We start from the raw sequence: 13,740 nt of genomic DNA on the forward strand, positions 1-13,740 counted from the left end.
TTATTTCTTCTATCAGACAACATGAAAGTGATATGAACTGTCTGTTGTAATCAACAGGAATGGCTCAAAACAACAAGCACAAAGGAACAATTAAAATTTCTTGAGGTAAAAACAATTTGAAAAGATTTAAAGACTCCATTGCAAGTACAGTGCATTATACTGTGAGCATGTGAAGATCACAGGAACCTTGGGGAAGGGAGAGTTCTATGTCCACCTCGAATAGCTTCTGTTCCAGAGGCCAATGTACAATGCAAACACCATCCACTCTTATCAAGTCAATGTGGCTTAGAGACGTACATTCTCTCAGAATCTTAGCAGTTATTTTCTTTAAGACTGATTATTTTCAATAGTGATTTAACCTTATATCAAGTCATTGTTCTTTGAAAGAATGTCTGTCAAATCTAAGATGGTAGCTTTTATTGTCAATTGGACACAACCTAAAGTCACCTGGGAAGAGCAAACATCAAGTGAGGAATTGCCCAGGTCAGACTGGTCTGTGGCCATGTCTGTAAGAGATTTTCTTGATTGATGTAGGCGGGCCAGCCCACTGTAGGTGGTACTATCTCTAGGGAGTGGAGTCTTGTCTCTATAAGAAAGCAAGCTGAGCAGGACTAGGAAGTGAGCCAGTCAGCAGTGCTATTCAGTAAGCAGTGTTTATTCAGGGTTATTCTGGTTTCTGTTAGAGTTCATGCTTGAATTCTTGCCCTGGCTTCCCTCATTAGTAGAGTGTAACCCAGAAGTATAAGCTTTTCCCATTCATCCTCTTTTGGCCATAGTGTTTATCCCAGTAACAAAAAAAGCTAATTAGAATAGAAGTATTCCTTATTTTATACCCCGTAAGTTTTAACCACTGGCAGAAACATAAATAAAATTTTATTTTTCCATGTTTGTTTCTCTAACAGTGAGCCTTGGCTGTCAACCAGTTCTCAGTGTAAGGACCAGTAGAGTGTATGTATTATTAAGAATGAAGGCCATTTTGAATATCAGTATTTGTCTTCCAATTTTAATAATATTATTATAACAGCAAATTGAAAAAAAATCTAATTATTTTCCTTGGTATATGAAGAAATTAAGCTCAGGAAAGGTTTAGTCAGTCCCCAGGAATTTCAGTAAGGAAATAGTGGGCCTTGTTATTCCACATCACTGTTCTACCCAGAGTGCACATTCACTTTTCCTGGACATGGCACATAAAAATTTGTGAAAGCATGTGAAGGTAGCCTTCACAAAGATGTAGAAACTTGATTTCTCATTTTAACCTAATTTCCCATTGCCATTGACCTGCTTTGAGTGACCAAAAACAAAACAAACAAAGCCCCTGTTTTGATTACTGGGTATAAAATTATTGAACTGAGTTTTAGTAAATGGACTTTAAAATAGTTGAAAAACATGTAAGGCTGAGTTTTTAAAATCACTCTGCTGCCAAAGTATCACAGCTATATGTGAAGTTGACCAGATTTGGTTGTTGCTTGTTGCAGAAGAAAATTTTGCTACAGAGTTAGGAAGATTATGCTATGCAATACATCACGTTACACAAGGCAAATAATGTGTGAGTGCAGGTCTTCAAATTTAATCAATTAAATAAGTGACAACATGTATGTTACTGCCTCCCTTCCATGTACTGAAACTGCTTTGAAGATCTATGTATTTATAAGCATTTTGGGTTAAAAAACATCCAAGTAGCCCTTCCACAGAAACATAGATTTGGTGGTTAGCACAATCATAAAAGTGTGTGTGTGTGTGTGTGTGTGTGTGTGTGTGTGTGTGTGTGTGTGTGTGTACATGTGCTTCTGTGTGTATGTGTGTGCCTGCATGAGTGTAGAGGTCATAACACATGCTCAGGTATTGGTCTTTGACTTCTACCATGTTTGAGACAGGATTTTATTTTTTTGTTGTTGCTGCTTTCCTATACATTTACCAGACTAGTGCTCTGCAAGCTTTTTGGGGATTCTCCTGTTTTATCTTTCATCCTGTTGTATGAGCACTTAGATTGGAGATGCTGCACTTGCTACTTGTCTCTTCCAGTGATAAAAATACATGGCCAAAAGCAATTTAAAAAAGAAAGACTTCATCCTTGGTTCCAGAGGAGTAGTGCTGTGGGATGGTCTGTATGTCAAGTTGCTCTGATTGGTCAATACATAAAGCACTGATTGGCCAGTAGCCAAGCAGGAAGTATAAGCAGGACTAACAGAGAGAATTGAGAGAGCAGGAAGGCAGAGGGAGACACTACTAGCTGCTGCCATGACAAGCAGCATGTGAAGATGCCAGTAAGCCACGAGCCATGTTGCATGTGGGCTGTCGGACTGCCATTGCTTAGCGGAAGCCTGAGAGAAAACTCTCCAGCTACAAATGGTGCCCAATGTGTTGGCAAGAGTTTCCACCTAAAACCTGAGTAAAAAGATTCTAAAATGGAGCTAAAAACAGTTTCTAGTTGTCTCTTTCAAGTTAGCAGCAAGCAGCCTGTGTGTTTAAGTTTCTATGCAGGTTCCTGGCATGCACACTGGACCTACAGTATGGCAGAAATGAGGCCTCTGCAAGTGGCACATTAAGCTGCGTGGTGGATTTAGTCCTTGCTAGGACAAAAAAAAAAAAAAAAAAAAAAAAAAAAAAAAGATTTCTGGGCTACACAATGCTTTGATAGAAGCATAGACCCACTATTTCTGAGAGTTGATGGCTCCCGGGGCTGGCGGAAAATGTACCACCGCCATATTGGGAAACTGAAGTGGGCAGAGCCAGCCACCACAGCACCATGTCAGTCTTAGAATGCTGCAGTTTAAAGCAATAGGTTCAAGGTAATATAAAAATAAGCCACATAAAGATGGCTACCACACAGAGAATCTGGATTATGTTCTCTTTGATATTCGTAACTGAAGAAAAACATTTGATTGCAAAAGCTGTTGAGTTATGCCAAAATGTATATTTTAAAGGTACCTTAACTTCAAAATTTGGATGTAAGGATATGTTGCTTTGGAAAGGAGGCTCTGCTGTTGTTTCCACAGAAAGCCGGAGGCTATGGATTTGTTCCAGATTAAGATATATCAGGTTTGACCAGCCAAGACCCCCTGAAAGGTCTCTGATGACACCAAGACCCAGATGATCCAACATCCAGAATCATTTCAAGGCAACTGTCTCAGATGATTCACCCTCATGGACTACTCCATAATCCTAAAATTTTCTTTGTGTCTCCATAAGATACAGCACCCCCCTCTAGCAGGAAGTAGTAAGAGAAGCTACACCCAAATTCTCAAATATATCAAGCTGGCTTTGGAGATGTGTAAAAGTTAAAGCCTTCCTTAAAAAAAAAAGAAAGAAAGAAAAAAGAAAAGGGGAAGTGCTGTGGGATGGTCTGTATGTCAAGTTGCTCTGACTGGTCAATAAATAAAGCACTGATTGACCGGTAGCCAGGCCGGAAGTATAGGCAGGACTAACAGAGAGCAGAATTCAGGGACAGGAAGGCAGAGGGAGACACTGCCAGCTGACGCCATGACAAGAAGCATGTGAAGATGCCAGTAAGCCACAAGCCATGGGGCAAGGTATAGATTTATAGAAATGGGTTAATTTAAGATATAAGAACAGTTAGTAAGAAGCCTGCCATGGCCATACAGTTTGTAAATAACATAAGCATCGGTGTGTTTATTTTTTACGTGGGCTGTCAGACTGCCAGGGCTCGGCAGACCCAGAAAGAAAAAACTCCAGCTACAGAGTAGAGTTGATCGTGGCAGCAAATGCATCAGAAAAGCCAGAGAAGGTATGGAGGCAGAAACAGATGCTGGCCAATCATGTCTGTCTACATACAAGAAACAGGAGTGAAATCAGGACGTAGGACAGTACAAGGCTGTAAATCCTCAAAGCCCACAGCTATTAGTCTTTCCTTCAGTAGGACTCTACCTCCTAAAAGTTTCAAATCTCCCCAAATAGTAGCACCAACTGGGGACCAGATGTTCATATACATGTGTCTATGGGGAACTTTTGTTGTTCAAACCTACTTACATAATGCTTCACCCTGCTTTCCCATGGGTGCTGGGGATCCAAAATCAGGTTCATACAATTGAATGCCAAGTATTTTACCCTCTGATCTGTCTCCCCAGCCCTCTAGGTACTTATATAAGTGGAAAATGCAAGTGAAGAAGAATGTTTATGATGTTTTATGTTAGAACACCTTTCTTCTTTAAAATCCTGTGTTCAGATAAGTTCTCATGACCTTGCATTGGGCCAGGTGGCTATGTATGCATTTGCTCATTTGCTCAGAAAGCTGGTGAGCAATGCTCAAAAGCCAATGCTGTTTGGTAACAAGGGCAAGAAGTGTGGAAACTGAAGGAACACTGGGATAAATTTAGCATGCCTCATAGTAATTTAAAATAAATCAGATGAAAATAAGTCAATATTTAAAAATTGTAAATGAACAAAAGGAAAACTGAGTTTAAATATGTATTATTCTGGTTGAAAATTACTTTGGTTTACAAGTTTGAAAAAATAATTTGTTTCCTAATTTATATCTGGACCAATCACACAGCCATGCATTTGGCTCTTTCTCTACATCTCTTCAGGTTTTAGAATTTACTGTTCTTTTTAAAAGCTGTGACATACTTGTGACACAACTTCCAAATGCATTTTTAAATTTTTTGTTTTTCCTGGAGTTATTAATATCTGGATGTTAGAGTCTTCCAAGCAAAAGAATTAACATCATAGAGATCATGACCAAATCCAGCCCTGAAGCTTTCTTTTTTCTGTTTTCTTCTGAATGCTTTACTGAAATATATAGGTTTTCATCTCTTACATTTGTAGTTCTGATCCATTCTAAGTTTTTTTTTTATAGAATATAAGGCAAAGATCAAACTTCATTTCTTTTTCATATAGCTTTCTGCATTCTTAAAATAGGAGTTAACATTTCATTAAATATTTTCATAAACAATTTTGTATTTCTCGTCAAGGCTCCATCTGCTAGAATTTGCATGCTAAACTATCAGATAAAAAGTTTTCTTTGGTCTTCATTTCTTAGGTGAAAAAAAATCATCTTTTTAGAACTGAATCATATCTTTATTTAGCAAATTATTCCTTTCTGTTTTTGTGTTGTTGATTGCATGGAGAATAAGCTACTGAGGACAGAACTGACCCTCCTCTATCAGACTTGTGGTTTAACATGTACCCCCTGCCTCACACTGTAATTCTTATCATTGCTCTGTCTCTGGTTTATATCATCAAAATAACAAAAACATGTCTAAGCCTTGCTCCTGGGAAGAGGACAAAACTACTCAGTCTCATCAAGGGAAACCTTTAGGTAAAAATCAGTTCACATTATATAGATGTTTATGTTTTTAAAAGACTTCAATAGAATATATTACCAAGTGTTGAGTTGCTGAAATTAACATAATCATTATTGGAAGAATGTGATTTCCCTCCTCTTTAGCATTAAGATTTTAATAGATTTTATTGATGAATAAAAAGATTATACTAATGATACATAATCATTAAAATTATTATATTTAGAGAATTTTAATTCATTGTGATGCTTTGAAATCATTGAAATATGGCTTTTACTTTCTAAGTAATCATTTTCTGTATTATGACTATCTTCCCCCAAAAAAACATCTCATTACAAATAGATTTAGAAAATTATGGTACTTGGAATTCTATCATCACCTCATTCACTGGAATTCTGTAGAGCTCTCGCTTGACAGAATTTGGCTGATTGCTTAAATATCAGATGAAGTAAATGTAAAGTAAAATGCCATGCCACTGAGATCACGTTAAACTCAGCATAAGAAATTGTATCCTAAAAATGCAAAACTGATCACAAACCATAGGAATCATTTCTGAACATTATCTTCTGGAGAAGTTCTGCATTGACTCGAAGAAGCATATGTGGGTGAAGCTAGCCAGAAGATTAAGAAAGATTTGCTGAGGCTAGGGGATTGGATCAGCGGAAGCGTGCTCACTGCACAAATATGAGGTGTTCAGATCCCAACATCAAGGTAACAAGTCCTCCATGAACAGACATGACACTCAAGAGATGTGCAAGACTTATAGTAGGACTTCTTATCACCACTGACACCTGTGAACAAAGGTAGAAATTGGATCTCTAAGCTTCACTTTAACAAGAGAGACAATGATCTGAGAAGACAGGATTAATAATTCCAAAATTAGATCTTTCCTTTGTCTCCAGCTGACCAACTTTATAGGGAATGGGAATGAATTTTATCTCTTTCTCTCTGCTCAGTCATCCTCATTTCTGAGTTTCTGGTGCTAATGATTTTTTTTCCTAATTATCTTCCACACTTTTCCTTTATTATCATCCTTTCCTGTGCAGCTGATTTTCATACCCCCAGGCCTACTTAGCCTTGCATTCCTACCAAGGTGCCATGTTTTTGAAAGATTAACTCAGAACAAACAAACCTTTAGCAATTTTTATGTGTTATGTTATCATGTTGTGTCAGGGAAGACACTGCTCTATGACGTGAAGTAAAATATACCCTGTGTTCCAAAATACACACATGTCCCTTTCTGTCCCTCCTGTCTCCCTGTCACTCTCCCTGTGTTTTGAAGAGTTGGAATACTTCTGGTATATGCCCAGGAATGGTATACCTGCGTCATATAGTAGTTCTATTTTTAGTATTTTGTGTAATCTCCATACTGATTTCCACAGACATTGGATACTTTTACAATTTACTGTCATTGAGTCATAAGCTTTCCTTGCCATTGTTTTCTTTTTCTTGTTTTTGTTCTTTGTTTTTTGAGACAGGGTTTCTTTGTGTAGTTTGGTGCCTGTCCTGAATCTCACTCTGTAGACCAGGCTGGCCTCGAACTCACAGAGATCTGCCAGGCTCTGCCTCCCGAGTGCTGGGATTAAAGGCATGTGCCACCACCATCACCTCCCGCGCCATTGTTTTCTTAAGGCTAATCACTCTGACAGGGGTGAGACAGAATCTCAAAGCAAATTTACTTTTTTATGTTTCCTGTCACACACCTGTTCACACATGAGTACCCTGCTGAACTGAGATGGAAACTTGAACTTGGTTGAAAGGAGAGGGGAGCAGTGGGAATGAGAAGAAACAGCTGGCAGAGAAGCTGGCTGGTTTTACCGCACTGCTCACAAGCAGACTGATTCTGACTGGAGGCTCTGCAACTGATGTGTTGTTTGCTCCTGAGTTCTCTAATTTTCTTGAAGTTATGATATTATTAACACCAAAATCAGAGGATTGTATCTCCAAATCCTTTTTCATCTAAACTCCATGTGTTCAAATTATTCTTCTTCTTAGAATTCCTTACTTTTTGCTTTGCATGATAATAGTTGAAGGCGGCACATTTTTGCCTTCAACCACTATATGCTGTTGAGTGAAAACTGTTGTGTCCAGCACAAGCGTGCTGAGCCTCTGAGAGGAACTACTCACAGAACATTGCTACCTGGACAATCACTGTTCAAATCAGCCAGAATACGTCTGCCACTAGCTTGCTCCTCTTCTGGGATCTGTAGGCATAAGTCTCTCTCTTGTGTACCTGTTCCCAAATACCCAGCAGCCACTTCCTAAATAATTGACTCAGATGCTTAATATTGCTTATAAATGCTCGACTGGTAGCTCAGGGTTATTACTAACTAGATCTTATATTTAAATTAACCCATAATTCTTATCTATGTTTAGCCATGTGGCTTGGTACCTTTTCTCAGGTCGGCATCTGGTCTTGCTTCCTCTGCATCTGGCTGGCGACTCCTGACTCTGCTCTCTCTCTTCCCAGAATTCTTCTAGACTGTTTGCCCCACCTATACTTCCTATCTGGTTACTAGCCAATCAGAATTTTATTAAACCAATCTGAATGACATTTTTTTACAGTATATCAGAGCATCACCACACAGCAGGGGTCCTTATGTTAGTTACTGCTGAAGGCTCTGTTGCTAATGTAGATGTCTATTGTCTGTTTTCATAGTTGATTTTATCTTCTTATTTGCTTAACTCCCATACACTATGCATTAACAATTTCTATTAATCTAACCATGGTGTGTCCTGCATGAGACTATTCCTGTGTTCCTACTGCTGAGGTGGAGACATGACTCAGTGGGTAAAAGCTCTTGTCTTCACTGTTCTTTTTGGCTAGATCCTGAATTAGCTATCATTGAGATTTTGGTTATGATTTCTTAAACCATACTATCCTTGTTTCTCTGCTACATCTGTATACTGATGTTTCTCTTTATGACATCAGAGATGTGATCAGTGGCTGCCATGATTAATAACTGACCACAGATACATTGTCTCTGGAACATAAATAGTTCCTGCTTTATAATTTGCCCTGCCTTTCTTCCGTAAAGCCTATAATTGACAGCAAACCTAGCTAATCACAGCTTTTTGAATGAACCATGTTGCTTTATACCTTTGTACATTTGGCAATGGACTAAGAATGCCCACCCTTTTACCTACTTAGTTCCCTGACATTTTAAAACATTTTTCGAAGGATCTATTGAGAAAAAGAATATAATTGCTTTGTGTGTTCCTAATAGCCTAAGACTGCCTCCAACATTCTAAATCCCCAATCAAGCAAAGATCATCCTCCAAGCTTATCAGTTTGCATTTCCTACAATCTGCTTCCCAGGCAGCTGGACTCTTAAGATGGCAAGTGACATCTCTGCTATGGGGTTGGCCATCTTTGCTCATTTATATGCTAATTCAAATGGAAAGTAATATGATGTAATGGTGATGATTATTCCAGACCACTGTGTTCCTAATACCTTTTTTAACATGTAATTTAATATTGTAATTCAGGGACCAGCAGTAAAACGTGATGCCTTCTGTTGTTTTGTAAATCTGTTGATGAGATGCTTAAGGAACCAGTGTCAGTAACTGGCTTCTCAGCTGAACGACAGTGAAGTCTTAAAATCTGTTCTGTCTCATTGCTCTTCTTAGTTATGCACATAAATGTTAAAAAAGTGAAATGACTATGTATAACAGTACAAAGAAATAAACAATAAACAATGCAGTTCAATGTGTAATTCTGCCCATTCGCACAGACCAGAGTGGTCAGTCATAAGTGAAAGGATCACTGATTATAAGCCTCCCTGAGACTGATCATTGGAAGAATGCTTTAATAAAAATCCACATTTAAAACATTAATGTGCTAATTTTTTATTTAGTTATATTGTGTTTATTTAATTCTCTCCATTATGCAAAGAGTGATTTTTATTATATGATTTAAATAACACAAGTGTCCTAGTTAGAGTTTGTATTTATGTGATAAAACACTGCAATCAGAAGCAACTTGGTGAGGGAAAGGATTCATTTCTCTGACACTCCCATATCATAGTTACTCACTGAAGGCAGCTGGGACAGACACTCTAACAGGGCAGAACCAGGAGGCAGGAGCTGATGTAGAGGTCATAGAGGAGTGCTGCTTACTAGATTTCTCCTCATGGCTTGCTTGGCCTGTTTTCTTATAAAACCCAAAAGTAGCAACCCAGGGATGGCACCACCCACAATAGGCTGGACCCTTTTGTATCAGTCACTAATTAAGAAAATGCCCTGCAGGATTGTCTATAACCTGATAATATAGAGATATTTTCTCAATTGAGGTTCCTGCCTCCAGATGATTCTAGCTTGTAGAAAATTGACATATAATTTAGCCAGCCCAAGCTATACATTAAATACCCAATTCATAGAAACCCCTGTTGCTTCTATGTTGATGAGATACTTATTCCCTTTATAGCTCAGTTTTTATTTTATAGTAAAATATTATAAAAAACAAATATATCTATTAATTCAGAATATTTTTACTTTTGTGTTTATCAAAATTTCAACATGCTTATATTAGCAGCATTCTAAATGTGATGATATCTCATCCTCTGGATATGTATTCAACTATCTGAAAGAAACTTTCTTAAACAGCCAAAAATCAATTAGAACATCTAACATTCCCAACACTTGACACTGTCCTATTCATGGAACCATTCAGCCATCCCATTCTTGGATTCCTTCTTATTCTACCTCATCCTACAGTGTAAACTATAAAAAAGGACATTGACTATGCCACATATCTTGAAAGTAACTAGCAACAAACTGTGCAAATGGTAGGCACAGTCTAAGTGCTTAATAATTTATTGTATAAGGTACAAAAATAATCAGAAAAAATATGATTGTCTTATAAGAGTTCTGCTATCATATAATTAAGGAGCTGTTTAAAATGACTGAGGGTTAAAAAGAAAAAAAAATATATGATCTAGAATGAAGTATGTAGGGTAAATGATACGACACCTCTTAAGAAAATAAAATGAAGGGCCGGGCGTTGGTGGCGCACGCCTTTAATCCCAGCACTCGGGAGGCAGAGACAGGCGGATCTCTGTGAGTTCGAGGCCAGCCTGGGCTACCAAGTGAGCTCCAGGAAAGGCGCAAAGCTACACAGAGAAACCCTGTCTCGAAAAACCAAAAAAAAAAAAAAAAAAAAAAAAAAAAAAAAAAAAAAAAAAAAAAAAAAAAAAGAAAATAAAATGAAACCTAGGCTTATAATTTATAAACAAAGTCACACAATATAAGAAATCTGTGAGCAATTCTTAGCCATCTTTTGAAAATTCATACAATGTTGAATTTTATTCTTGTAGACTCTGTTTTGAGTCATTTTACCTTTATCCCATTTCTGGAGAAACACATCACTGATGTCTTAATCAAAGTTCTGTTGCTGTGAAGAGACACCATGACCATTGCAACTCTAAAAAAAGGAAAGCATTTGATTGTAGCTTGTTTACAGATTCCAAGTTTTCCATTATCAGCATGGTAGGAAGCATGGAGGCATTGAGGCAGACATGGTGATGGAGAAGGAGCTAAGCGTTCTATATCCAAATCCACAGGCAGCAGAAAGAGAGAGACACTGGAGCTGGCTTGGGCTTTTGAAAAGTCAAAAGCCCACCCCCAGTGACATGCTTCCTCTAACAAGGCCACAAGTAGTCTGGCAAGGTCAAACTTCCTAATCTTTTCAAGTAGTCCTACTCCATAAGCATTTAAATGTGTGAACCTATGGGGGCCATTCTTATTCAAACCACCACAAGTGAATATTCTTCTTGATATATATTTAAGATTATTGTCATATTGCATATTACACTATATATTCCTACTTCTGTTATACATATCTTGTGTATTGTCACAATTTTAAAGTCATCATTCTTTATCATACATTTGCTTATAGACTGTTTACCTTGTTTACATGAAGCCTTAGTCCTTAGGTTATTTTGGTAGATATGACTTATAGAGTTATAGCCACCCATGCTTGTCATCTCTATAGTTACATTAGTTAGGTTATCCAGATTTACAAATACACAGGTCAGATGGACAGGTATTCTTCAAACACTTCATAGACCTAAAAATATGGCATTTTAATAACTTAGAATTCTGCTGACGTGAGACACAATTGCTCCTGGCTGCACCAATTTGATCCCGAGAGAATGTTGGGCTTCTAAGACATTTCCATTTGAAAGTTTGTCTTCTTGGCACAAAATGGCCTATTGGGCAAAGAACTGCCCTTGCATCAACTGCTGACAGTACAAATGCTGTCCTTTCTGGACAAGTGGGACTTCTGAACTCTGCTAAGACAGGGTAAGATGGTCTTTCAGAATTCCTGCTTCTGAAAATGATCTGTCAGATACTCTAGGCCTGTAGCCAGTTTAAATGCACCAACAATGCTAAGAAACATCAGATGACTGTCCAGGCTGCCAGCTGTCTTGGTCTACTCTTACAAGATTCCCAAAAGTTGCTTGCATCCATCTTCCATTTCTCAGGTACCATTATATTCCTTCTCAGGTCTTTGATGGGATTGAAGACTAGCAGTTATAGTTACAACTTAGATAAAACATATTAAGTATTAGATTCAGATTCTTTAGGATAGGACACCTTTTGAAATGATCTTTGTAACATACCATTTACCTATGCTCTAGACTTCTCTAGATTTTAGTATGTATTTCCTGCTTGATATTGTTCACATTGATTGTAGTTCCATCTTATCTAGGTCATTATCCCTTATTACTCCTGGACAATATTTGATAACCATTCCTTTGTATATAGTTTTGTATTAAGTTAGAACCTTCTTATTTAGACAAAAGGGGGAGATGTAGTGGGTAGCCATTCCAGCTTTGATCTGGAAGTTCCAACCCCCATTGAGGCTTTGGTAACTGTTATGCCTACAAGGCGGGGCCAAGAGAGGGCCCTGAAGACCCGAGATCCAGATGTGCCGTGCTCTCTTGGTTTCTGGACCCTGGACGCTAGAGGTAGACCGAGCAGAGTTCTCCAGAGAACACTGCCAGACTGCGCTGTTTTCCCCAGACCCTGCAACCTACCTATCCCTTCATTTGTAAGTTATGCCACTAATAAACCTCCCTTTTAACTATGTGGAGTGGCTTTAATAATTTCACCAATAGATACTTCTTACTGAAGCCGACTAGAAACAAGAAGTCAGTTAATCCAAATACTGCCCACATAGATCAGCCTTCCAGATCACCAATAATAGGATTCATAGAAGAACCCAGGGAACAAATGGAGAAATGTCACAGTGGCCACTGAATTTGCCCATTAGCACTATTGTGGCTGACTTTCACTAGAAAAAAATATTAGTGGATCAATTGAAAAAATAATTAAGTTGAAATAAAATGCACAAGAAAATCTGAAATGAGGATGAAGGAAAGGACTTTGCAGTTATTTAAATGTGGCAACAAATGAGTCCAGAGATATGACAGGACTGAGAATTTACTAGGGAAGACTTGCCATCTACTAAGGATTCAATTTTGTTGAATTTTTTTTTTGGGGGGGATAGGTCATAGTAGAAAATGTATGCTACAAGGAATGACCTAGAAGTTAAGTGATAATAGTTTAGAAGCTGAGGCACAGCTACATGATAACAAAGGGAAAGAACTTGGGATAAACAGATGAAGCAAAGACGATGAAGTTGTGTTCAGTAAAGACAACTTTTGCCATCCATGTTCAATGGAGAGATAAGCAAAAGAAACACAGATTTTTTTTAATGTGGAAAGAATTAAGTGCATCACAAACTTTTAAGGGGAGATACAAATATTGTTATTGAGAAGAAAAAAATGGATCAATACATTAGAGGTATCTGTAAGAAGATATTTTGTATATGGCATATCTGAGTATGTGCCTATGAAGATTATGAGGTGGCAAGAGAGAGGCACAGGGGAGGAGTTTGTATTTTGTAACATCAGTGAACTTAGTCATGATGGTGTGAGTGAAGAAGCTATAGATCAAGAAAGATAAAGATCTCTGAAATGGTCATCCATGTTGTTGCAAATGTTGCATACAAATATTAAGTCAAAATAAACTTCTCCTACCTAAGTTGCTTTTATCAGATATTTAGTTACAACAGCAGAAATGGAACAAGGGCAATGGAGGATCAGACATCAAAAACAAAAACAAAAAACAAACAAAACAAAAAAAATCACACTTGGGAGAGGAAGGAGAGATTCTACCTGTTCATGTGAAAGATGTGCACAATGAAGAGGACTGGGTGCAGGTGCTTGAGTAGGACAAGAAAAAAAAGGAAAGTGAGACTAGACAATCCACACAAATCTTTTGGGTACAAATGAGCTAATATTGGCTTTTTGTGCCTTTTCTACATGTTATAAAAAATGTATTATTTTTGAAAAGGATTGCAGTCCTCACAGTCATGTCAGATACCCAAGAATAACTTCACAGGGGCCCAGAGCAACCAGGACGCCTGGTAGAGTGGTCCTGAAGTACCTCTGCTTCAGCTTTGTAGTGCAGCCTG

The 13,740-nt window shown here is 37.9% G+C and overlaps 1 pseudogene; it reads right to left on the reverse strand.

Moving 5' to 3' along the window:
• The window catches only part of LOC121830391 (structural maintenance of chromosomes protein 6 pseudogene), a 65,885-nt pseudogene that overhangs the window by 37,422 nt on the left and 14,723 nt on the right, over positions 1 to 13,740 (reverse strand).

Source organism: Peromyscus maniculatus, chromosome 6 (genome assembly GCF_049852395.1).
Source record: "Peromyscus maniculatus bairdii isolate BWxNUB_F1_BW_parent chromosome 6, HU_Pman_BW_mat_3.1, whole genome shotgun sequence".
NCBI lineage: Eukaryota > Metazoa > Chordata > Mammalia > Rodentia > Cricetidae > Peromyscus > Peromyscus maniculatus.